This window comes from Alexandromys fortis, unplaced genomic scaffold (genome assembly GCF_014885135.2).
Source record: "Alexandromys fortis isolate MF-2015 unplaced genomic scaffold, M_Fortis_MF-2015_v1.1 scaffold_46, whole genome shotgun sequence".
Classification (NCBI taxonomy): Eukaryota; Metazoa; Chordata; class Mammalia; order Rodentia; family Cricetidae; genus Alexandromys; species Alexandromys fortis.
The window spans coordinates 8,557,584-8,584,534 of record NW_026067919.1 but is presented as its reverse complement, the minus strand read 5'-3'; the positions used below and the strand labels follow the sequence as shown (position 1 = coordinate 8,584,534).

Here is a 26,951-nt window from a genome sequence, read left to right as displayed (position 1 = left end):
ACTCTGCAAAGGTGCTACCTCCTACCAATGTGGTAGCAACTAAATTTTCAAACATAAGCTTTTTAGCTACAGATTCCAAGTGCCATTATAGCTCCTCTTCATCTGTGTCCTTTTCACAGATCTCTCTAATTCTATCCCAATACCTCAAAACTGAACATATCCTAGCACCAATTCAGAATGGCCACATACAGGCTTATCAACTCACATGTGGCTTTACAATTTAGTTATAAAGGAAAATCATGTGAAATGGCAATAGGTTGTCTCATTTTGTGTATCTCTAGGGCCTCCGTGACTCATGGGGAGATAGCCATACCTGTTACTTAGACTCCCATTAAATAATCATGTCCATTAGTATCAGTGTTTTCCACCCATGTAGGATGCTTAAGATTAAATGCTCCTTTTTATATTGTAATATTATTAGCATACACGCTAACATATTTGGATAAGGATTCCTCATGCACCTTCGTTTTGGTTAACCTACCCTCTACACCCCAGTGTCTTCTACCACCTATACCCATCCCCACTTAAACATTTGACATGGTGTGCTTCCAGTTTTCATGTTGGATAAATTCCAATATCCTTCTAATTATAATTTCTCCTTGGGTTGCAAGATCATAGGTTCCCATATAAAGTTTTCTTAACTCTTCAGTTTTGGTAAAATTTTCCTCCTATTATCCCCCCCATGTTTGTTTTAACTATACCACTTCCCTTCCCCTAGTGGATATATTCCCAAGGATTTGTCTCTAATTACATGACTTCTGCATGTACTTCAAGTTAAACATACAGAAGATTCTAGTTTAAATCCACATATGAGAGAGAGCATGTCACATTTGTCTTTCTGGAGTCTGAATGACCTCAGTATATTTTTTTAGTTTAATTTACCCATATGTTTTGAATTATTTTTCTTTATAGCTGAGTAATATTGCATTATATATTTGTCTGACACTTTCTTATCCATCCATTAGTTGATTCTATTTCCTAGAGTTGCACATTTCACTAGTGAGATCTATGGTAATTTCACTCTCAACAGTATATCTTGCCAAGATCATCAGAATATCCAATACATACTTTGACATATATTGTTGGCTTAACTGTCTCCATAGCTGATGTGGGATTCACTGAGCAGCCAGGAACAAACAAACAGTGTTCCCACAAAACATAGCTCCTTTCCTTAAATGTCTACATAGTTAATAACTCATTGATGTCACCAACACTGACCACTTATGCCCTCCATAGTAAAGTAAAATCCATACCTGGCCCATTTTGAGCCATGAATAGGAAAGGAAAAGAGGTACATATTAGAAATTGGGAAATGGAGTTCAGAGACAGCCTTTGTACTGACTGTTTTTTTGTGAACTGGACACAAACTAGTCATCAGAGAGTAAGGAACCTCAGTTAAGGAGATGCCTCCATGAGATCCAGCTTTTTTTCTTTCTTTTTTTTGTTTTGTCTTTTTTATATTTTATTTTATTTTTTAGTTGTTGGAAAAAAAATTTCCACCTCCTCCCTGTTTCCCATTTCCCTCCCCCTCCTCGCACACATCCATGTTCATGAGTGAGATTGGCCTGTAATTCTCTTTCTTGCTTGAGTCTTTGTGTGGTTTTGGTATCAGGGTAACTGTAGCTTCATAAAAGGAATTTGGCAATGACTTTTCTGTTTCTATATTGTGAAATACATGAGATCCAGCTTTAAGGAATGTTCTCAATTAGTGATCACGGATCACTGGCCATGGAGAGGATCCTGGCCATGGTGGATCCTACCATTCCTGGACTGGTAGTCCTGGATTCTATAAGAAAGCAGGCTGAACAAACCATGGGAAGCCAATAAACAAACTTTCCTTCCCAACTTGCTTTTGGGTCATGACGTTTCATCACAGCAATAGAAATCCCAACTAAAATAGCCCTAGAGGTGAATGCTAAGGTTGCAAGGGGGTACCTATAGAAACCTTACCTCTGAAGCTAGAACTTGTTTCAACTGTTTCTAAACTAAGAATTGCATAATGGGTCAACATCATTCATAAATGAGGGCTTGAATTTAGATTCCTCAGCACCCAGTAAAGTCAGATATGAAGGAATGTACCTATAATCTCAATACTAGAACGAAGAGAGAGGAGGATCCTGTCTATTCAATCTAGTCAGCCATGAGCTTTAGGTTCATTGAAAGACACTATATCAAAATGAACACTTGAATAAATAAAAAAAGGTTGAAAGTAGTAGAGGAAGACACTGAGAAATGAGTTGCGTGGCATATACAACATGCAATAAAGTCTACACACAAATAAGCAGAAAAATAAAAAAGATTTCCAAAGTGTTTTCGTGATCATTTGCCACTGTTTTAAGGAATATAATGTTTATCCATACCAGTATGTTTAGTAAGCAGTCAACTGGTCATACCTTTAGAATTCTTGTCTGAGCATGCTTTTGTATTCTTTGCATGCTCAGGATAATTCATTCAGAATCATTTAACCCACCCTTCTTATGCTTAAGTATGAAGTGTTGACATTTAAACACAGAGGTAGCAAACATTCAACTACAATTACTACAATAGTACACACATAACCACATCCCAGTTTGGTTATAAAATCTATTTAATACCACAAATAATATCTTCAGCTAGTGTATTAAAAGGAGGACAGAATAAGAACACTTTAATGCTATAAATTCCATTTGAAAATAATATGTCTCTGTCCCTTTTACTGTACACAGCCATATGGAGCTATGAAGTTCCTTAAATAGTTTTCTGTTTAGATCCCTCTGCCAGATATTCTAGTCAGTTACTTTGGAAGCGGTAGGACCCAGAAACAATTATTCCAAGTTCCACATAACAAAGATAGCCTTTACCTCAATTTCCCAATAACGTCCTATTCCATTTCATCCAAGTCTTCATGACAATGACTTTTACCATGTACATTTCTGATTGTGATCACTTAAGCAATTTACGAGATGCTCTGGGCTTCTCGTATATTTCTTTTTCCAAGACCTTAACAGAATTGCTCTTGATACTCCATTCACAGCTATTGAGGCTTTTTCTAGCCTATTCCTCTAAATTCTTCTGGCCTGTAATCATTCATTTCAAAAATTTCTATTATCTGTTATAGCCCATCTTCTCAGTACCAAATTTCTGTCTTGGTCCATTTTGTGCTACTGTACCAGCGTACCATAGACTGTATAATTTATAGTGAATGTGGATTTACTTCTTACAGTATTAGAGATTAGAAATCTTAGATGAGGCAGGTGACATCTAGCAAGACTTTTTATGTTTTTGCTGTCATTCATGACAGGAAGCAGAAGGACAAAAAAAAAGTCACGAAATCAAAATTTTAGTTTTAAACCCTCTTATAATTGGTGTTATTCCATTCACAGGGCAGAGAGTTCTTGTCTTTACTACTGCTTACTGATGCCACTCCTTAATATGTTTTCATTGGGATTTACATTTCTGACACATGCTTTGCTAGGAGGGAAGAGTCCATTGAAACAATAGCATTGTTCTCAAGTCAAAATTAAACTTCCTATAGAAAAGCATTAATTCTGTTGTTTTTAAAATTCTATTTTATTGAGCTCTATAGCTTGACTGGAGGATTTAATCCATTGGGATGCATTAGATAATCATTAACTAAAGAATATTTATAGTTTGTTACTTGTTTTTTATCTCTTTTTTTCTTAAACTTTTTAATTCTACTTTTGGGTTTGTCTGAATTTTGTAATATACTATTTGACTCTCTTTCCATTTCTGCTTGTGTGCATATTTTTAGATGTACTTTTACTGGTTACCATGGATTATAATTATGGGTTATTATAGGAGGTTACAAATAACATCTTGAATTTATGACAATCTGGTATTAATTAATATCTACTTTAATAATAAGCAGAATATCTGCTCCACATAACTTGATCCTCACTATGCTGTTGTCACAAGTTACATCTTTACACATTGTGTTCAATAACACAGATTTATAATTATTTATTTCATTCATCATCTAAGTCACATAGAAATGAAAAATTACATTTGTCAAAGATATATTTTGTTCTGCAGCTTTGAGTTGTTATCCAATGTCTTTGAATTCCTATTGAAGGACTTGGAACAATCTCAATTTGGCTTATTGGGACATGCCTTGATTTGGAAGGGTGCCTTTACTGCCTTCGAATTCTTAGTTGACATTTCTCCTATGTCATTTAAACATGACATCTTGCTATCTTCTTGCTTTTTTCTTTTTCTCTATTTAAATTGGTTCCTTGTTTTAGTGAAAATTGTTTTTATGTGGTGGTTTGCTTTTCTTTTAATGCTTACTTCTTAGTGTTCTTATATATGTTCTTATATATTTGTTTTATGTATGTGGGTATTTTGCTTTGCATGTCATGTATGCATACCGCATGCATGCAGTGCTCATGGAATCCAGAAGGGAGTGTCGGATCCTCTGACACTCAAGTTACAGACTACTCTATGCCACCAGGTAGGTGTTGGGAATTGATCCCAGGTCTTCTGGAAGAGCAGTCAGTGCTCTTAACCACTGAGCCATCTCTCTAGGCCCTTCTCTTGTTACTTCTAATAAAATTTCTTTTTGAAAAAGGCCTGTGACAATTTGAGTAATATATGACTTACGTGGATCTCTCCGTTGACTCTATTTAGATATCATTGAACTTCTTGTGTTTGTAGACTGTTGCATTTCATAAATATTAGGTACTTTTGTCATGATTTAAAAATGATAATTGTCTTTCTTCATTTCTCCCCCTTTCTACTGTGATTCTCTTCATACATGAGCCCCTTAGGACTTATGAACTTTCTCCATTATTTTTGTTGTGTTCCCCAGAGAAGTTAGCAACAACTGTTCTTCCTGTGTTTAGGTGCACTAGTACTTATTTTGCCTAGTTAGACTGGCGCTGAATCTTTCTAAGAAAATTTCCCCTCCACTTTTTATAATTTTCAGTTCCAGTATTTTCACATGGTTTTATTTCATCTTTCCCTCTTCAACAATATTCTCACGACCGCCTATGCCTCATTTCTTTATGTTCTTTGCACATGACTTCCTGTTGCTTTTTGAACATGTTTTAGAGTTCTCTTAAAGTTCTGTCGGTCAGGCTATCGGGGGTGCACACCTGTAATCTCAGCACTCTGGAGGTAGAGGCAGGTTGATCTCTCTGAGTTTGAGGCCAGCTGGGTCAGCAGAGCAAGTTTCAAGGCATCCAGGGATGCACAGAGAGACCCTCTCAACAAAACAAAAGAAATAGGCCAGTGTCTAAACTTCTTTAAAGATGTTTTTGTCATTTTTTCCTTCAACTTTTCTTCATAAAATTTTCTCCAGTTGAAAACACAGAAGTATTGTTGCCTGTTGCATTGTATACCTGTAATTTGTTAGAGCTGATGCCGGAATTGGAAGGGTTAACAATTCCTGTATGACATAGGAACCTGGAAGTCAGATCTGCTTTCCTTCTAGATTGTTACTTAAAATTATCCACCATTTTAAGCTTTTAAATTTTTTTATTTTAAATTATTTTTATGTGTATGAATGTTTCACCTAATGCATGCATGTTTGTGTGCTACAAGCATCACTGTGCCCACAGAAGACAGAAGAGGACTTTGAATCCCCTGCAATTGTACTTATGGATGGCTTTGAACCACCATGTGGGTGCTGGGAATGGAGCCAGAGTCCTCTGAAAGAGAAACAAATGCTCTTAGCCTTGTAGCTTCTCTCTAGCCCCCTGATTTTCCAAATGATTTGTGTGTGTGTGTGTGTGTGTGTGTGTGCAAACTGATGATTTCGGTGTTGTCGCTGTAGCATTTGAGCATTCAGCTTGTGTGAAAACAGTGTTTAACACACATTTCCTTGCATATTGTTAACCCTGAAATCACAAGAATACAACACATTGCCCCTCCCTGACTTTTCAGGCTGGCTTTGTGCAAGGGCATCGCTTCACTGTGACGGGTTGCTTTCCTGAACAGAGAGCTTGCTCAGCAGAATTTAGTCAGCAGGGAAACATGGTCTCTTTTCTGAGCATGCTTTCTGTTCCAGACACGCCTCTGGTGCTTTTTCCTTCTCTAACTTCCTCAGAAAACTATCTTCCCAGACTTTCCTTTAGGCTGTAGGTTATGCTGTTTCAACTGGGGCCTCTTTCACAGTACGCACCAATTAGATGACATTTGTTTGGTTTATGTGAATGAGTACTCTTGAAGAGCATCATTTGATAATCAGGTTGAAAGAATTACAATGTTGTGAATGTTTGTGACATTTTGCCTTTCAGCCGCTAATATTCTCAGCAGTAAATCTCAAGAGTAGAAGTGGCTAGAGCCGGAGAGATGAAGGATACATGAGGTGTAGGGAAGAGAGGTTTCCTATGACCACTAATGTCCTCGCCATCTTTCTTTAATGTTCTGTCTGCCTATAGCAGAGAACTAAGTGGGCCTCAGAGTAGCCCTGTTCTGAGGAAACAGCCAGTTAGCTAGAAGAGTAATTACAATGGTTTCTTCCATTACAAACAGGATCCACTGTGGATGTGCTTGTATTCAGTGGAGGATCTCTAACTCCGATGCAAATTTGTTTAAGTATCCTAATGTGGCTTCCAGAAGTGCCATCTAAGGATTTATAGAATGCCTTATTCACTATCCTTTTATCCAAGCATTGTTTCTGACTCTGGAATACATTTATACATTGCTTTCCAGAGGAGTTTTATTAAAAAATATGCCCCTGCTGGAAGTAGGTAAGAATCTCCTCTGATATACATCCTCATCATTATTGGTTATTGTCAAATTCCATTTACCCATGAACAGTTGCTCATTTTCTAGTGAACCTGAAAAATGAGAATGTGGTATAGTTTAGCAGTTCATTTCATCAGTCCACATCCTGAAATACTCTGGAGAAAGTTTGTGAGAAAATATGCGCATTAATATTTGAAGCACCATCAGCAAGGGGGAGCAATTTATGTGTATGAAACAGTAAGAGAAATAAAGAGGTATTAGTATATCTACACAATGTAATATTGGGCATCCGTAGAAACAAGTGAATTATAGTTACAAATTGTGGTGTGAATAAATCCTCAAAATATTACATTGTGCTGAAGAAGTAGCCCAGAAAATAGTCAACATTATGATTCTATTTATGTAAAACCCAAGAAGAGCAAATATAAATCTGTTTTTAAAGCAATGTAGATAAATGTCAGAATCAATGAAAACAGAAAGGGGTGGTTAGCATAAAATTTCTCTGAAAGGGTAATGAAACGGGTAAGCCACACAGGGGCTTCTGGGATATTACCTAGCCTTGTTAAAGCTGGGAGGAAAGCCTGGGTGTGCTCATTTTATTATCTTTCCTTATCTATGTTTCCTGGAGAGTATAATCTGTTTCATCAAAACATCTCCTCTTTTAGGATTTGACAGAATTCAAAATATTCCAGGCTGTTTGTCACTAGGGGAACACCAAAGTTGTGAAGGAATGTGCCTCTCTTTCTGACCCAGACAAAGATGCCACATCATCACTAGAGAAGAGTTCTTCTGTCTAAAGGATGATACAAGTGAGTCTATACCCAGGGAAAGACAAGCAAGCCTTCCCTATTGGGGAATATACTTGAGCTCTATGGGAGACTCGGGTCTGGAAATGAGCGAGAAGCCAAGCAGCTACCCTAACCAAGGAAAAAAAAGACATCTTAGATAGAAAAAGGGTTTGTCAATAGTTTCCTTCTACATTGTCTTGTGAAAGTAAGGGCCTTGCAATTTGTGGACAGTCATTGCAACTACAGATGACTGGGGAGTGTTTGGTCCTCACTCCCAGTACCTGGGCTCAGCTGCTGCAACTCATCAGCCAGACGAGGGAGATGCTCAGAAGGGCACACCTGGCCTGCATTTGCAAGCAAAATGTATCTGCAGCTTCTATGCTACAACTCTGCTATTTCATGTAAGGCCTAGGTTCCTGGATCAGCCTTCCATGAAAGCATGAAAAACATGGCTCCTGTTTGGCCCCTATCCAGAATCTGATCATTTCCTACCACTCTTGGGTGGTCCCCAACTCTCTCAACATGACATTTTGGCACTTGTTTTTTCTCTCCTATCAGCCAAGTTGGAAGATGGAGACAGCATGGATTGTTTGAATCACTGTGGGAAATGGAAATCACCAATCTAGTCTGGTGGTTCTCAAATTGGATTGTGTGTGAACTTCACCTGGATGGCTTGTTAGAACATAGAGGTTTTGGCTTTCTCCCCCACAACTTTAGAACCAGCGGTTTATCAGTGGTTCAAGAGTTGGGATTTCTATCCGTTTTCCTGCGATTCTGATAATAGTCTGGAAACTTTCATAAGCATTTTTGATTTTCTCCAGAGCTTGGAAGTTTGGAGAAAGCAGAAGCTCCTCCCATACTAGAGCATCAGTTCACAAGTGACCTGGATGTATGCTTTACTGGATTCTGCAGTCTGAGACTGGGTATTGGCTCTTACAAACTATCGGTGATTCCAGTAGCTGTCCGGGCTCATTCGGGTCCATCAAACAGCGGAAAATGATAGGAAGGAGTCTCATGTCTGTCACCATGCACAAAGCTCAAGTCCAAGTGGATTAAAGACCTCAATATCAGTCTGAACACACTGAACCTGATAGAAGAGAAAGTGGGAAGTACTCTACAACAAGTGGGCACAGAGAGACCACTTCCTACGTATAACCCCAGCAGCACAGACAGTAAGGGCCGCATTGAATAAATGGGACCTCCTGAGACTGAGAAGCTTCTGTAAAGCAAAGGACACGGTCGCTAAGACAGAAAGGCAACCCACTGACTGGGAGAATATCTTCACCAACCCTGGAACTGGGTTTCTTAAAATGAAGCTTTCTATGTACAATTTGTAATTATCAAAGTTTTATGTGGGGTAATTGTGAAGTGACCCTCTGCAGGGGAGGGGAGGGGCTGGTTATGAGTTCTCTGTGGGTGCTTCTCAGTTCTAATTTCTTATTATAATGAAGACTGATTGGTAATGGGATCAACATTTTGCTCAAGGGCCTGCAAGTTTCTTTTTAGGAACAATTTCCCACTGCGGCACATTTGGTCTGTGAGGAGAGGGTAGCTGCTGGAGGCAGATGTACTGACAGGAAGCCAAACCCAAGCTGGCCTCCCTGCATGTGTGGCTGGCTCAAGGGAACCACCTGTCCTCCTTCCTACCCAAGGTGAGTGTAGAACAGCTTGGGCTGATGGCTGTCCCCAGATACATCCCGACAGGGTGGTCTCTGTGGAGGAATGAGATTCTATTAAATCTTAGTCATCCCCTGAGGCATCTGAGGGAGACAATAATAATCTTTAGATCTAGCCCTGAAGTTTAAAGAAATTATTAAGAATAAAATATGCCAGGAAACTTTGTAAAAACTGTCATAAAACACAAAACAAGATGCTAGGTTGGTCCCAGTCAATTAAGCAAGCTGGGATAAAGAAAAAAAAAAGAGTATTTCCTGAGCGTTTTCTCTGTACCTTGTAATTGAAATACCTCCGCTAATTTTCACATTCAGGGCAACACAGGAACCTGGAATTTGTCATTTTAATTATATGTGGAATTAAGCCAGGGTCAGAGAGGGTAATTGATTTCCCTAAAATTTGGCAAGTGGCTGAGTCTATGGTGTCCAAACTGGTCAGGCTCCAGATTCATGTTTACACCATAGGACCCTGTTTCCTCAATGTCAGGTCTCATTTATAGCAAAATACAGTAGGCCATCAAGGAACTAAATGTCTGTACGTACCAAGCATGTCTTTGTTGTCTGCAAAATACAGTTGGCTATCATAGAACTTAATGTCTGTACGTACCAAACATGTCTTTAGTTGTCTGCAAACAGTCACATGCTGATCAAACTCCATGCTCTCATCAAGGCTCATGGAATATTCATCTTCAATATTACTTAGGAGTCAGAAAATGCTAATTTATTCCTAATCATTTCTATCCCCAGCCCATCCTGTCTGTGCTCTTACCCTTCTACCATTTCTCCATCACACATTCATGAGTTCACCCGTTCACTCAATAGTCGTTTATTGAGAAGTTCCTATTCTATGCCAGCCATTTTTTTTTCCATTTTGGTTCTAGAGATACAAGACTGCACGAGATATATAGGTGTTTATGGACTTTTCTATTTGGAAAAATGTATATCAGTTTTGATTTTGTCTGCTGAACATGTTGTAATGAAAAATGCACTAATCTGAGGGGTGCAAGATTATTTTGTAGGAGACCTACCACTAAAGGAGTGGTTGCAAAAGTTCTTAAGGGAGAGAAAGGTCAGGCTCTACCAGATAAGTTACAGAACAAGAGATACAGTACAGAGGGGAGAATATTCCAGGCCCAGAGAATAGCGCCTGGGAGGGTACTGTCATAGTAGGGCCTGAGACAGTTTATAGAGCAGTGTGCTGTCTAGCATACCAACCATGGGGAAAGTTAGTGAAAGGTTGACAATGTGGTAGTAGAAGATCCGAAGGTTGTTGGGGGCTCATACATAGTTCTACTGCTTGGTAGCTCAGTGTAGGTCATGACCCTCTCCTGAGACCCTCTCTGACATAGAATAAGATACAGATAAAGATGCCTACTATTCTACACTGGTAAAGGGTTAAACAAAGAGCATGTAAAACAGAATTAATTCAAATGGGCTCAACCACCTTCTGCACTGTAATTCTCACTGTTCTTCCTCCCACTGTCCCTTGTGTCCTTGCCTTCATTAAAAGGTCTGTCCACTCTAAAACCTAGAATCTACGCTGTTTGTTTGCTGTATGGAAATGACTGATCAGAGGAGAAGATTGTAGTGATGGAGTGCTAGCCTTGTGACTTTCTGCAGATGGTATCCTTATTCCAGAGGGGCAGGAGAAAGATTGGGAGTTCTCTTCCTGAGAGTAACAGTGAAGGAGTGACTACTAGGAGCAACATTTTCAACCTTCCTTTGCTGAGGGCCTTTAATACAGTTCCTCATGTTGTCATGAACCCCGACCATAAAAGTGTGTTGTTGATTCTTCAGAACTGTGATTTTGGTACTGGGAGGAATCATTGTGTAAGCAATTATGTTTTCCTATGGTTTTAGGTGACCCCTGTGAAAGGGCCATTTGACCCCCAAAGTCTTCCTGGTCCACAGGTTGAGAACCACTGGATTAGGAGATTCCAAATAGCATCAAGTGTATTTAATCTAATGGTCAAAATAATGGTCTTTGAAAACATTCACATCCTAATCCTCAGGACTTTTAAAAATGTTCCTCAAATGGCAAACAGGATGATATAGAGGTGATTAAGCTAAGGATTCTGAGATAAGAAGATTGCTTAGATCATCTGCGTAGGTCCAGTATAATTACAAACATCCTTACAAATAAAAGGAGGAAATGGGATGTCAGAAGTAGTGGGAGATGCTGCTGACTGTAATAGGCCAAAGACTTTTGGATAGACTTTCTTCTCATGCATGGCTAGGGTCTTAAACTATAACATAAAAGAATTTCAGAATGGTCCAGTATGAACAACCTTTGGGATTTATTAAGAAAAAGAAGTAGAATATATACTTTAGATTTAAGTATAGGGAGGGAAAATGTAAGGGAGAGAAAAAGAGAGAGAAACAGAAAGATGAGTCAAGTGTCTTCATAATAACATGTGTGTGTATATGTGTGTGTGATTTTATGGCTTTCGAAGTTGTATAAGTAGTTTCTAACTTAAATTAAAAGTATATGAGCTGGTGTACTTGTTTTTCTTATCATCAGTAATTTTCTTATGTTAATGTAACATGGCTTATTCCATGCCCTGTTTAGATTTAGGAGATGAGAGAACATTACAGATAAGGCTACGCTGACTGGTTGCATATGCTTGGGGGCCTCAAGTGTACTCTATTTATTGTTTTACCCCTTCAGTTTAGAGTGCCTTTCAGAAGAGAGAGTATTATCTCTGTAGACACTTCTTCACAGTGGTTTTGATTTGTATTAGTTGTATCAAAAATCTTGAATTTCATGCATTGACAACATGAATCAGATCTCAGGCTTGGAGGAGCTTCTTTTCCTTCCCATGTCTTATTACTTTTTAGTCTTTCTATACTATGTAAGCTGTATCCAGAATAAAAGTGAAGAAACCATTGTCTTTGAGAGTGAGTGAAGGGGCCACAGGACAAGGAAGGACAGCAGTCTGTACACACTGGGGAAGGCAAGGAAAGGACACCACCTAGAAGCTCAGAGAAAATGTAGAGCCAAAGGAACTATTGCCTTGGTTTGGGCCCTTTACTACCCATTTCAGACTTGGAAGATGACAAATTAATGTTATTTTAACTCATAAAGTTGTGAAATTTATCATAATGACAGCAAGAAACTAACAAATTTCCAAATTGTTTTTCTTTGTTTGTTATGATATCTATATATGTATCTATTTATCTATTCAACTGCCTGCCCATCTGTCCATCAGTCCATTTATCCATCCATCCATCCATCCATCCATCCATCCATCCATCCATCCATCCACCCACCCCTCCATCTCTCTATCTCTCTATCTATCTCTCTGTCTATCTATCTATCTATCTATCTATCTATCTATCTATCTATCTATCTATCTATCTATCTATCTATCATCTATCCCAGGATGTCCTGAAACTCACTATGTAGACCAGGCTGACCTTGAACTCTCAGATCCACCTGCCTACAGAGTACTGGTACTCTAGATAATTTGGAGAAATTATGAACTACACTAAAGAAGTAAGTGAACTCCAAATCAGAAAACATCTGGTCCTTCCTTCACAAATTAATTCATTCACCTTAATCTTAGAGTTTCTCAATGTCCAGCAAATATTTAGACTGGTTATCAAATTATAAGCTTTGGTGTTGACTCCCTTCATCCCACATCCTCTGAATGTCTGCTATTGTATTAATCAGCTGAACTATTGCCATGCCAGAGTGTTTTAAGTCAGATACAACCTATTGCTAACTGGTCTCCAATCCTAATTTTCTTTTCTCTGTTTCCAGTCCTTTACAAAACCCCAGTGTAGTTCCCTCTCTCAAATCCGGCCAGCTACCAGATTCCTCATCTCTGTTGAGATGCATAAAAATAACTTAATTCCATGATTGGATTGTCTGCCTCACACCCAAGCCATCATTACCACAGGCAAAAGCACATTTTTAGCAAGCTAGTTAAAAATTTTCAGAGACAAAATTCCTTTCCCTTTTTCTTAACCCCACACCTTGTTGAAGTGACTGTATGCTTGGTGCTGATCTCATATTGGTTTTTTTTTTTTTTTTTGCAAGTAAACAATGGAGTTTTCAAACTCCATTGTCCATAGCTATTTTCTCTCCTTGCTGTTTGCCTTTTGATTAAACTTCTGCTTCCAGGCTTACTGTCCTTCAGATGTACCATCAGACCTGGATCCCTAGCAATGACGGAACAACACCTCCTGGACTGAGCAAATCGTTCTCATTCACCTATAAGAGATTAAACATTTAATGTGTCTCCCTGTGTCTCCTCTTACAAATCATCTGTCTCAATTTGGCACCAGTCTACTTTTTCATATTAATCTTGATTCAATTTTCTCCCAAGTGTTAAGTGCTCTGTACTGTTCCTGGCAATGTACCAACCCTTGAATACACCTGCCTCCATTATTCTAATTCTCCACCTCCATTCAAACTGTGTCCTGCTACTCTGACCCTCTTTCTGTTGCACTGCCCCATCCTCCCTCCAGACTGAAAGGAACTATTAATATCCTTCCAAACCTTAGGAGATCACCATCTACTTAATAATAAATGGTTTTCTTTCTTGTTTTCATATTCACTTACGTACTTACATATTTACGTATACTTTAGGTTTTGTGTCGGTGTGTTGTATGGTTATATGCACATGTGTTTATGATTTTGCTCATCCATGTGGGCTCATGTGGAAGGTAGAGGTTGACACCAAGAGTCATCAGTTTTCTCTCCTAGTCAGGATCTCTGTGGAGCCTCAAGTTCACTGCTTTAGCTAGACAAGCTGGCCATTGAGACCCTGGAATCTGTGCATTTGTCCTTCCACAGTGCTGGGTTGACAGGTACATGCGGGGCATGCAACACAGGGCTGTAAGCTTGAACTGCAAGTACTTTACCCATTGGAAAATCTCCCCAGTCTCTCCTTTTCCATATTCTGAGGCTGAATATAGGAATGTTCCTCCTGTTGCAATAAGGTCTGAGCCATTTACTATTATTTTGTTTCTTTTAACACTTAAAATTTATACCATCTTTCATGTGAAAAAGTACTAGGGACACCTAGCTGAATAGTCATGAATCTTGTTTGTTTTTTTTTTTTCTTTTCTTTTCCTTTTATCTTGCCATCTGGGATTGCATTCTCATTTTCAGAAACAATTTCTTCTCCAGTGGAGATTAACCTCTGAGAAGCATGCTGGAGCTCTCCTGTTTGAATCTCTATTTGCTCCCTGTGCCCCTCCCCACTGTACAGTGGGTCCCTCAAAGCTGAGCTCTATGGACTGAATCAATAGCTTCCTTTGCAGAATAATTTGCTTTAGACTTGTCCAATGGGGAAAAGCAGAAGAAGAGAAGACAGTGTCCCATCACCGGTCCAATGATATCACTGTGATATCACATGCCAAAGGCTGAAGCTCAGGTCAGGCTCTTCTGCAGTGAGGTATATCTTTGTAAGCTAAAGGCTTATCCCACTCTTATTGCCCAAAGGAGAAAGACGACATCCCTTGCTTCATGTTCCCTAAGCCCTTCTACGGTTTTGCAAGTAGTCCTATTTTTAAGAGTTCCCCAAATTCTCTAAATTCAGCATGCTACTTCCTCTCAGCCAGGTTTCTGACAGATCCTACATTTCCCCATTATTTTTTAAGGTCCTAGCTTCTTCTCTAGATCTTTCTGTGCTGGATCAAAACTCTCAGCAGATTCCAAAAAGCACTGCTGAAAAAAAGGGTAGACTGAATGCAAGCACATGCCACTCTGCACTAATAAAGTCGTCATGTATCATTACCGCCACTTTTATGACCTTCCAGGACGGTCACCAGGCACCTCGGGGTAACCCCAATGCCCAGTGCATGAGACTTCTGGGTGAAAGATAATGGGCTCAAGCTAAATTAGAACCATTACTGAGTGCTTAGTTTTTCTACAGCAATTGGAGCTCTGACATGCCCTCTGCTAGTGGCACAATAATGTGCTTCGGTCACAGAATGTCATTTTCCCCAAACCTCATCGCTTTCCTCTACGTGTTGAAATTTTCCAAATGTGAGCAGGGAAGTACCCAATTGGCAGGCTGGAAAGGGCAACTTCCCTGAAAAACAGGGTTAGAGGAGGCAGAGGGAAGGCAACAGGTTCTGGGCAAGTGGAATCGTAGCTTTGAACTGTGATGAAGAAAAGTAACATCCCAGGAAGAGAAGGTCTTGGCTCCCCTTCAGCTCCCAAGGTGATATTCATACTATTTATAAGAAAGAAAGGAGTAACTGGGACAGATCCAGGGACATGGCACTATGCTAAGTAGGGGGCTTTTCTGAGGGAGTTGGTGTAATGAAAAGCCAAAACTGGTAGATAAGAGTGAGGCAGAACAACTCTGAAGCAGACAAAGAGACTAGTCCTCTTATGGCCTCCAACTTACAGCATGATTGATTCTATGTTCCAGAAGTTGTTCTTTAAGTATTGAGGTCTTCTAGGAGGATGTAAATATGATGATTCTCAGGCTAGGTCAGTGGAGTCAGAACTTCTGAGGAGCCCTGCATTCTCCCATGATTCCCTGCTGTATGCTGAAACCAACCTGGCATCTGCTGGTATGTGTTATGGCCAGTGTGGAAGTAATGGGCCCCCTTCCCCATCTCTTCAGAAAGCAGGCACAACCACCAAAGGCACAAAAGAAGAGGCCTGGAGGTTTGGTGTAGGGGATGAGAAAGATTTTATAATGGAGACAGAGCTCGGTCATCTCATAGTTCATTCAGAGAACCTTTTGTTTTTAAGTTAGGCAGTGCCTGGATGCCTGGAGTCTCACAAAAGATGTGCCGCGGTGGGGCAAAGCAGATAACATTGCTTTAGATAAGTTGGATCTGGAATGTCCCTTAGGACCACCTCTTACAACTTGTTTGTCTGCCCAATGTTATTGAAAGGTCGTAAAAACTTGGGCCTACTAGTAGATCTTTTGACTGCCATGAACGTGACTTTGCAGTGGACTCTACCAGCTGCTGGTTTGTCTCCTTAGTTCCTAAGCAGAATGGATGTGTCTGCTCTGTGATCCCATCATGGCTCGGTGCCTCATTGTGATGTTTAAAGCATTGGGTCCAGTAGGCTGAAGCCTCTGAAACTATGAGACAAAGTAAACCTTTCTACTTTTAAAGTATATGAAGGGCATGTTTCAATAACAAAAACCCAACTAACATGCTCTCCCTGTGTTTTATAAATGCCTCCACCCCCAGTGCTCTAGAGTTTCTTACCTCAAGCTTAAATGGAGGACTCCAGGTCATGTCTTGCTTCTAATTCTAAGTCTGCTGAGTCATATTATTGCTCCCTGTTTATCAGAAACCCTGCTGCTAAAAACCTTACTGGTAAAACCTGGTTGGTAGGTGTTTGATCTCCCACCCACAAAGGGCTCCTTGGGGAAGCGAATCAGCATCTCTAGTCACAAGAAGAGACTCTGGTATCAAGCAACACCTCGTAATATAGAGGCCATGGCCAAAAAAAAAAAATAATAAGATCACAGATGACAGCCCCCGGAGCTTTTATAACTCCTGGAATATGTTAGGGGAATGTAGCAGTGTGTCTATCAGTTGGTTGGTGGCATGGAAGGAACAGTGGCAGTCTAGACACATACAGACCAGCAAAATTCAGTTCTGCATCTTCTGAATCTCTCAAGATGGTGGGTGATTCTTTAATTGGGAATTTAAATGTATTATTATTATTGATGTTTTTATTATTGTGTATGTGTATGTGTAGTATACATGGGTGTATATATGCATTCATATATAGGCATGCCCTTGTCATGGAAAGTGTGTGGAAATCAAAGAGCAGCTTTTCATGAGTCAGCTCCTTCCTTCCCTCACATGTCCCAGGCTCTAAAACCACTTGTCTGCCAAGTTTATATGGCATGCACTCTTACTTGCTGAGGCATCTCACAGGCCCTCGCTGGGGATTGCAAGTGGCTGCAGAGTGTTAATTATGTTACAGACTTTACTATGCCTGGATCAGATTTACTCAAAGATATATCCTCATGATATTTTGCAAAAAGATTGAGGAATAAGAACATCGGGTCATACTACTTACTTATTCTCCCTGTAATTTGGAGGTGAAATGCCCCCGTAAATCTCATGTGTGAGGGGCCTCATGGGATACATGCACACAGAAAAGGAAAGCAAAGCAAAGCAAAGCTCTCTTTCCATACATAGCTCTGATCAGAGTGGACAAGTGCAGAGTGCTTGCCTAGACCTACACTGACTTTAGACATGTGCTCTGGTCATATCGTCTGAAAACCTAACTCTGTCTCAGAATGTCACAATGTTATTCACAGTTTTGGAAAGTCACATACACAGGGAGATACAGGAACGGATGCTAGAGAGAAGCATTAGTTACATAAGATAATGCTGGGTATCAGAGTGAAGGATAGGGGCTCATTCTCACAGAGCCTGTGAGAAGTTGAGAAAAATCTAAGATATATTGATTTTTTTAGAGCTTGGATAAGCTAAATCACAAAGTAAAAATGGTGTCCTAAAATATAAATATTACTTCCTTTTTTTTACATTTGTTCCTTTATTTGTATAACTAAACATTTAAGTAACTGAGTAGAAGAGTGGGTACAATTCATCTTTATAAAATAGTTTTATGTAATTTAATTTTTTGCTTTTATTATTATTATTATTATTATTAAAAATTTCTACCTCCTCCCATCCTCCCATTTCCCTCCCCCTCCCCCTCGCTCTCCAGTCCAAAGAGCAGTCAGGGTTCAGAGAGCTAACCATGCAGTATAATCCTAAACTTAAAACAACCCACATGCTTTATCAAGGATGGTGGTACATGAGTAGAACATGTATTTATTTAAAGTTAAATGAAGACTGTGTCTTCAACTTTCAGTTGGTCAATTAGCTCTATGATGAAGCAAGTAATTATATTTGAACATGACATCTGAAGTGTATTTTAGAAGGCTTTATATCATTGGGAGCATTAACTCAATGTCCCTCTCATATTGCCAACCTCATGGTGGTTCAGAGCTGTTCTCACTGTGGTCCTCGTTGAAGTGAGGCCGAGAAGACAGCAGAATGTTGGGTGAGACACCATCACTAGCTCTTTAGCAGCATGGGACCATGTGTATTGGTCAAGTCTGTCCTCCTAGAAGAGGATGACCCCCAGACCAACTCACCCCCAAAGGTCTGGAGAGTAGGAACAGGGACAATCCTTTCCCCTCCTAAAAACAGCAGAAGCCTCACCCTCAGCATCAGGGAATTAACAGCCTTTTGTGTGAGGTCACACACAAAAAAGCAACACTGTAGCGGAGCCAGAAACTCCCAGTTCATGACTGTTCTGTGCAGACCTGCTTCTCGGAGACCTATAAATGGAGGTGGAGCCTTCATGTCCTGACCACACAGTCCCAAATAATCACACAGAAACTTACATTAATTACAAACTGTTTGGATTCAGGCTTATTACTGACTTGCTCTTATAACTTCAATAAATCCATTTCTATTCATCTATGTTTTGCAACGTGGCTTCATGACATCACGTGTTTCTAGAACATCTCCCTGCCTGTGACTATTCTCTCTAGACCTGCTTCACTGAGACTCCTGGAAATGACCACACCTCTCAGTTCAGCTTCTTGATCCAACCATATATCCAAGGCACAGGCAGCTTTTTGTTGGATTATTTTGTACAAGATAACATTTTTCCAAGGGCTCCTTCCTGGCTTTCTCAATAACCCTAACACCCACTGTCACTGGCCTGACAAAGCTGAGAAAAATTTAAAGATACTTTGAGTTTTTAGGTTTTCTTAACCACTTCTGTTTCTTTTGGTTAAAAACAGAGCAGTGACAGATACCTGGCTGCTCTTTCTTCCTGTGTTGTCCATTGTTCTTGGAGTCTGTTGCAACATCTCCCTGCCTCTCTGGGCATGAGAAGGCTTGCTGGCAGCTTCCCGAGAAGGTTCCACAAAGGTAGGCCACAACAGGGCTAGCTTTCACTTCTTTGGTGACATTTCTACTTGCACTGGCCCACTTTGCTGCAGCAGTGCTCTGCTAATGCAAGGAGAATACATTCAGCACAGAACGCCCTGGAGAGCCATGGAGATAATAATGCCACTATTCATTATTTTAAAACAAACATAATTTGGAGTGTGGATCTATCTGGAAGTGTGGAATTGGTTCCTCTTAAAGAGCAACTGGCAAGGGAAGAGCATGTGACTAGCGCAAGGGCAGAGGATACCACCCGGGCCACCAATGCAGGTTTTCTGACTCGGGGCCATCCTTACAGGCCCAGCTGCAATCACAGTTAATGTGGGAATATAGTAAGAGCAACAGGCCATGCATTGAGCACCTACTGGGTACTCTAGTTGCTCAATTCCATTAATCCCTCCTGACTACCCTGTTCATTCAGTATTATTTTCCTCTATAGGTATCGTTTTTTTTTTTTTTTTTTTTTTTTTGAGAATCACAAAAGTTGAGATATTTGGCTCACGGTCAAGTACTTAGCAGTTGAAGACTGCTCTAATTTCAAAGCCAAGGTCTTTCTATAACATGTTGTTATGGGTACAGTGATCACACCTGAGCTGAGAGACAGGATAAGTATGGCCTACAGGCAAGAAAGGGCATGAGAATTTAAAGCACATAAGAAGAGGCCCTTCCCATTGGGAAAGTTACAAATTGTACCAAATGCAGGCACCAACAAACTTTATAATATTGGGCAGCTCTGCCCTGGTTGTCTCATCTGTGAAATGGGCATTTCGATGCAATGAAAGCTTTGTTCTTTATGTTTCCTATGCTAAAATTGTATGTCAACCAGAGCATTTTCCAGTGATCTGCTCAGGTCATGGAGATAAGAAAAGGGACTCAAACTATACCCTGATAGCTAGAGTAGGGTTTAAAGAGAGATCATCCATCCCCACCTAACTGAGAGTTCGACCATAGAAGTATAACAAGAAGTGTTTGTTTTGCAATTATTTTTTGTCCCAAGAGCATTTTTCTAAAGTCCTAAAGAATTTTCTGCTTCTGTTTGGTAGGAATAGAGTGTTAGGAACCCCCATTATTCTTTGTTCAATAGATAAAGTGATCAACCCTGAAATTATATACACATAAACAATAAAAATGGGCTCAGGAGGTTATATTTATATAGTCGTCCATACATATACATATATTTGTATAAATAAATATATGTGTGTATCTAAAAATAAAGTAAAGGAGTCTGTCAATTTGAGAATTGGGAGGATATGGGAGGGACTGGAGAGAGGGAAGGGAAGCGGGGAAGTGGTACAATTCTATTTTAATAAGAATGTTTAAAAGAGACCATTGAGATGAATTCACAATGTTGTGCTTCAAAAATTGTTTCAGAGTTTGTGTGGGCTTCTTGGAAGTGGATGGCAGGTTTGTATCTGAAGTAAGACCCAACTCCACAGTGGCTGGTGTTTGAAAGCATCAGTGTGCACAAATCGGAAAAGCTTGGCTTGACTTTCAAGCCAAAGCGTGTGTACATCCTGGACAACGTGCTCACCTTCTTGGGGCTTTGGTGCTCTTGTGAGTAAGACTGAGATCGTACTGAAACTTAATAGGAGCAAACACATGAAGTCTCAGATGTGTGGCACTGACAGTGTCAGATCCAGGGTCTCTTTCCTCACTACATATATCGTCTACCTGGAGAGATGCTTCAGACTCTAGATTACATTCAGTGTAGCGAGGCTGTGAGCATTATCACTTACAGCTATTTGAGGCCATGGGCCCTTTAGAGAATACGATGAAAGTGTTAGCCTTTTGCCTGGAAGAAGAACCACACTGGGCTATCAATGTTGGGGAACACTTTTAGGAGTCTTCTTTCTTGAATCTCATTCACCATGCAGCCCAGGGTTCTTCCTGCTCTGAGAGCTATCTGTGACACAAGCCAGAGGAAAATCTGTTATGTTCCCGGTAAAGCACAGAGAGAAGAGGTCAGAGTCACATGGGCTGCCTCCTGCTCATCCTACTTGATGCTTTTGTGCTTACACTAGAATGTGCCCTCGTTCACCTGCACTTCCCACCCTCCCTAACTGGTTCCTCTTCAGTGATCTCTGACACCAGCAGGAGCACAATTAGTCAGAAAGAACAAAAACAGTGAGCTACCTGGACTCTGCTGTGGCCTCACCAGATGCTCTGGCGTGGTTGTTTTTAGGTAGCTTCCTGGAGCACGCTGAGGCTGCCAGATGTCCCGCTCCAGAGCACTCCCTGGTCCACTGAGGTGGCCTTGCTTCTCCCTGCTCAGGTATCCTGTGCAGCTACAATCATCTGTCCTCAGGCACATAGCTCATACCAAAGCCAGACATTTCCATCATCCCCATCAATGCTCCTTTATTCAGGACCTGACAAAAGAGCAGAACAGATCGCTGTGCTCCACCTGGGAAAAGTCTCTTGGTTTTCAGCCAGCTTCAGGCAGGTGAATCCTGGCAGCCTGGGCTGGGAGACATCACTCAATGTTGGGGACTGCAGCAGGTGACTTTCCCAAATGGCCTTCTTTGGGCACAAGTTCTTCCAATTTGTTTCTGATCATCTAAATTTTTGTCTCCTTGAGTCCAGAGACTCTGAATCCATGACACCCTTTAGATAATAACACAGACTGACCTATCTGTTGTTGACTTCCTACTAGATGCCGGTACATATCACCTTTGTCCTCTCTCCTCACCACCCTACTTTAAGTTGCTGCCTCATTCCTCATTTACACAGATTCATGCTGCAGAAGTTTTCATTTTCCTAATGGCTACACAGCTTTTCTCTCTCTGCCTCTACCCCTATCTCTCTCTTGCCTACCTCATTGCCCTATTATGCCTTTTTTTATTAGATATTACTATTCTCTAAAACTCTATTTCTTATTTATGTCTCTATCTGTTTGTGATATATTTCACTTGCTAAAGGGAGAAACTAAGAGGCCATGCCCCTGTCTTTCTTATTCACATTCTATCCCCAGGACAAGTTGAAGCACACAAAATTAGTTCTGTTGAATCAAATGTTTACGGGAAATGCGGCAATATATTGTATACTTTCCAAACTACCCCCTGGTATTGTTTGTCCAAAAATTTATCCTTCTTCAAAAGAGGGATTCAGGAAGCTCTGCAGACCAAGGGACAGAGGTCAATTATATTTCTGAGATAACATGTGGTGCCACAAAATTGGATGACACAGTAGACTGCCTACAGAGATGGATTGCAATTATTCTGGCCATGTCTGAGCTTCCAAATCTTATCGTTGGTAGCTATTTGTTTCTCTTCCTTTTCAAACTCATCTTTCCTCGGAGACATGGGATGTCTGAGTTCTCAGATATGGATTTCTGTGCCATGTTGTGTGGACTATCGGCCAGTTGTTGCTGTGTGACTGTGATGGACCTTAGCATACTGGTCACACTCTTGAGGGTTGATGACTTGAAGCAAGAATGACTCTTAAGTCATTAAGATTCCTTAAGTTCATGACATTTTCCAGAAAGTTACCAGGAGAGCTAAACTGGTCTGGTCACAGAAAATCTGCACTGGTGATGATGAAGAATATTAATATCATAATAGATAAGGTATATGCAATACTTAGTCATAGGAAAAGGACTTCATTGCGTTGTGTATTAGGAATAATAATATAGACTTAGGGATCTCAGATAAGGGAGGTCAAAGACATTAAACACCTAGGATTTAGATATATCTCTGAAGTCAGTACTTTAACTTTATCCACGGTATTGCGGGACTTCCATTTTAGATGAGGGATAGAGACTAGATTAGAAGGAACAGACTTGAATAAGAAGAGGCTGACTGGAAAGTAGTTCCCACAGGAATTGAAGTGGAAGTTGCTGAGGCCCGGGACTGAGAAAGAACATGTTGAAGTTTCCTTCAGGCATTGATTTTGACTTGAGAGGCATAAACACAAATATACAACAAACTAGGGAAAGGCTGTGTAATAAAGGATGGAAAAGTATCTTAATATATGTGCCTTCAGGTCAGGACAGAGCATGTGTCCTCCAGAGTATTAGTAGTGAAGAAGCTCAGCCTTAAGTCTAGGGGGAGCCAAGCTGGTCACCAGGGATTATAGAAAACAGTGTGAGGTTATGTTGTTTGTAGCACTGAAGAGGCAGCGCTAAAGGCCCAAGGAAACTCAGTTAAAGTTGGGAAGTAATTTAGAACTCTTATCTTTGGTGTTGTCTAGGATGCCAGATGCCTGCTGCAGAAATTTGAAAGGCAATTACCAAAAATTAGGCCTACAATATTACTCATCACAGCTCCATTCCTTATCAAATTGATACCCAAATGCATCACCTTTAACCATAATCCCCCACCTCTTTCCCATAGACTTCTGATCATAATAATATACAAAGGAGAGCTTCCAGTTTGCCTTCTTACCCCATCAACATAAAGAGATGTTCACATCTTTCCTTTTTTCTCTTCTAGTTGACATTCTTTTCTCTTCTTATCTTTCCTTTTTCCCTCTGTCCTTCCTTCCTTCCTTCCTTCCTTCCTTCCTTCCTTCCTTCCTTCCTTCCTTCCTTCCTTCCTTCCTTCTTTCTTTCTTTCTTTCTTTCTTTCTTTCTTTCTTTCTTTCTTTCTTTCTTTCTTTCCTGTCTCCCTCTTGTTCATTCTTCCTTCCTTTCCTCATCATACTCGCTTCTGTCTTCTTCCCATTTCCTTTCCATTTTAATTATTTGCCTGATTTTTCTAAGCCCCACTTATATGAAATACAGAGTGTCAGATGGAGAATGATGCAAACCTATTTTCATGTCTAATAAATACCTCTTTGATCTCAAAAAAAATCTTAAACAACTAGGACATTTTTATCTAAAGCTATATACCAATAGTAAAACTGTCCATAGATGAAAAATCCAAGGAGGATTTAAGAGAATAATTGTAGAACTTTTGAATGGAAGCACATTTTAGAAAAGAAAAACTGAGACTTTATAATAAAAACTCATATACATGAATAGAAAATATATGATATTAGCAACCCTCTTCACTTGGTTGTTGAAATAGGAGCGGCAGGGCTGCGTCCCGGGCACCCGGCTGCCCGCATGGCTAGGTTATGCCCTGAAATAATTACACGGAAACTGTATTTTTTTAAATACTGCCTGACCCATTAGCCTCTTATTGGCTAGCTCTTACATATTGTTCTAACCCATTTCTAATATTCTGTGTAGCCCATGAGCTGGCTTACCAGGGAGGATCTTAACCTGCGTCTGTCTGGAGCGGGAGAATCATGGCAACTCCTCGACTAAGCTTCTTTCTCCCAGAATTCTGTTCTGTTTACTCCACCCACCTAAGGGTAGGCCTATCAAGGGGCCTAGGCAGTTTCTTTATTAATAAGAAATCACTCCCACATCACTTGGTAGTTAAAGGATACAAGTGGAACTGGCTTAAGCCAGAGGAAAAATGTGAGGCCTTTGTAATCAGGAAGAAATCCAAATTTCAAATGGCACCAATAGTCAATTTTCTAAATAAATCAAGGGTTATTACAGCTCAAATACTGTGTAGATATGTGGCTGTGCCTTTTTAGGAAAATAATCTCAGTGTATTAAAGGCAATTGAAAATGTTCATTTTAACTTTTGGTGTATTTAAAATAAAAATATGGGCACAACTATGTTTATCATGGGAATATGATCTATAATATTAAATATAATCAAAGCATAATTAAAATCTAAGCTAACCATAGTCAAAAGGGGGTTGATTGACTAGACTGCAGGTCATTTTTACTATCAAATTTCATGCCACTACTGAACTAAGTATGATAACACATGTTTGTGATTTTAGCACTTGGGGTGGGGGCGAGCAGAATGATCAGTGATTTCAGGTTATCTTGATCTATGTAGCGGGACCTGTCTCAAAGCAACTAAAATTTAAAATATATGCTACAATTAAAAGGATCGGTGCTATCGATGTGTGGGGGTCAGATATTAAATGGAATTTGAGGGTCACTAAGTGAAAGAAAATTCAAGTTGCCAAGTCATGTAGATAATATAATTATATTTCTGTTAAATGTATGTGTGTACATGTATGTGTAGTCTTTATTTAATCATAGAAAAATGTAAAAATGAAGGCACAGTGACCTAATAGCTAATGTGCATCAATTTAGTCATGTGAGTCTAAAAGGCTTGTAAAATATTGTACATACAACTGTCAGTTGAGAGCCAGTAATATAAGACTGGGGAGATGTGGTTAAGAGCTTGTACTGCTCTTACAGAGGACAGAGTTGGTCCCCACATTGGGTGTCAAAACAGCCTGTACCTGACCTCATGTGTGCATATATCCATACAGATTCATACAGCCAAAAAACAGTGATCCATGGGAACCAGAAATATAAGGAATTTTAGTCTTCCAATTAGAGGGAGTTTATGGACTTGAGACTCATCTTGCAAATAGGGAAGCAGGCTTGAAGGAGTAGGAGAGATGAGAAAATAGTATGAATAACTTATAGCTGATTTCATGAAGAATAAATGAGAAAATGCACGTGATACACATTGCAGGACTGAAAAAAAACTCAGTTTTAATTGTGATAAGGGGACAAACTAGATGGTTTTAATCTGTGTTACAAATCAACATAACTTCCTTTCATAGCCCATTGTCGCTCGTTTCATGCAGGGCCATTTCTGTTCCTCAATTTGGGCAAGTCTCGGATTCACTTTAGGCAGCTGCAGCAAGTTGAGTCCTGACGGGTATTTTTTAAACAGCCACGAGACACTTATTGAAGTGAGACAACTTGGGGACATTTTCTTGAAGTGCAAATTGGCTAGCAGGCATGGGTTCTAGGTGGTTGTATTAGTGCCAAAGGACACGTTAGTTTTCTCAGATGCCACTGAGCAGCGTAATAAAGGTTCTTTCACAGGCTTCCAGCACACAGGGGTTGTTTGATTTCAAACTCCGCCTGCTATACAAGCAGCTGGGTCCTTAACCTTAAAAATGCCAACATTTACATTAATGTGAAGTGAAATACATACCAAAGAGGCTTGCAGAAATCAGCAGGAATGATGGATATACAGAAGATGCTCTATTTTCACACTTTTTCAGCCTCCAAATATGGAGATTGATGGAAGCAGGGTATACCACCCGGGAGTCTATGTGGGAAGACACTGGTCTGATCAGAGAACAGCATGGGGCTTGGAAGGATCAGGATACCAGAGAGTAAAAGACAGGGGTACAATGAAGCAGAAGGCTGACCATGAGCAATTGCTAGGGGAATTCCAGATATGAGGGTGCAACCAAGATCTCTGTAGTTAAGCCAGAGGGGTTCCAATGGGTGAGAAAAGAGTGCCTCTCAACTCCACCTTTACCCACATTTCTGTGGCCCAGAGCTCCCCTCTTCCCATCTCTTTTCTTCTATGATTTCCTGACCTAGGTCTGGGAATCTCAGATTCTTTTTTATAAATTTTCTGTAACATGGAAGACCAGTTGGCAAGTTCCTTAGTCTTTTCAGACTGTATCCTCATTTATATTCTGTTGCTGTGATAAAACACCATGACCAAAAGCAAGTTGGGGGACAGGGCTCATTTCGGTAATGCACTCCAGGTCCAGTTCATCACTGAAGGAAGTCATGGCAGGAACTCAAGGCAGGAACCTGGAGGCAAGAACTGAAACAGAGACCAGGAAGGAGTGCTACTTCTCGTGGCTTATTTGGCTTTTTTTTTCTCATATAGCCTAGGCTTGACTACCAGTGACAATGACCCTGGTGGACTGGAACCTCCCAGGTCAATCATTAATAAAGAAAATGCCTCCACAAACTTATCAAAAGGCCAGTCTGATGGAGGCCTTTTCTCAGTTCAGATTCCTTTTTCCCAGTTGACTCTAGCTTATGTCAAGTGGACAAAAAATTAACCAGCATAAAATGCCATAAGAAGCTATCACACACTGGTTTAAACAATGGATA

The 26,951-nt window shown here is 40.1% G+C and overlaps 1 long non-coding RNA gene across 2 annotated transcripts in view; it reads left to right on the top strand.

The window, feature by feature from the left end:
• LOC126500570 (uncharacterized) overlaps positions 1 to 11,516 on the top strand; it is a 107,311-nt gene extending 95,795 nt beyond the window's left edge. For both annotated transcript variants that reach the window (XR_007591380.1, XR_007591379.1), the window contains one exon: positions 7,356 to 11,516. This is a non-coding gene — a long non-coding RNA (uncharacterized lncRNA). The remainder of the gene's footprint in view (positions 1 to 7,355) is intronic.
• Positions 11,517 to 26,951: the final 15,435 nt, after the last annotated feature.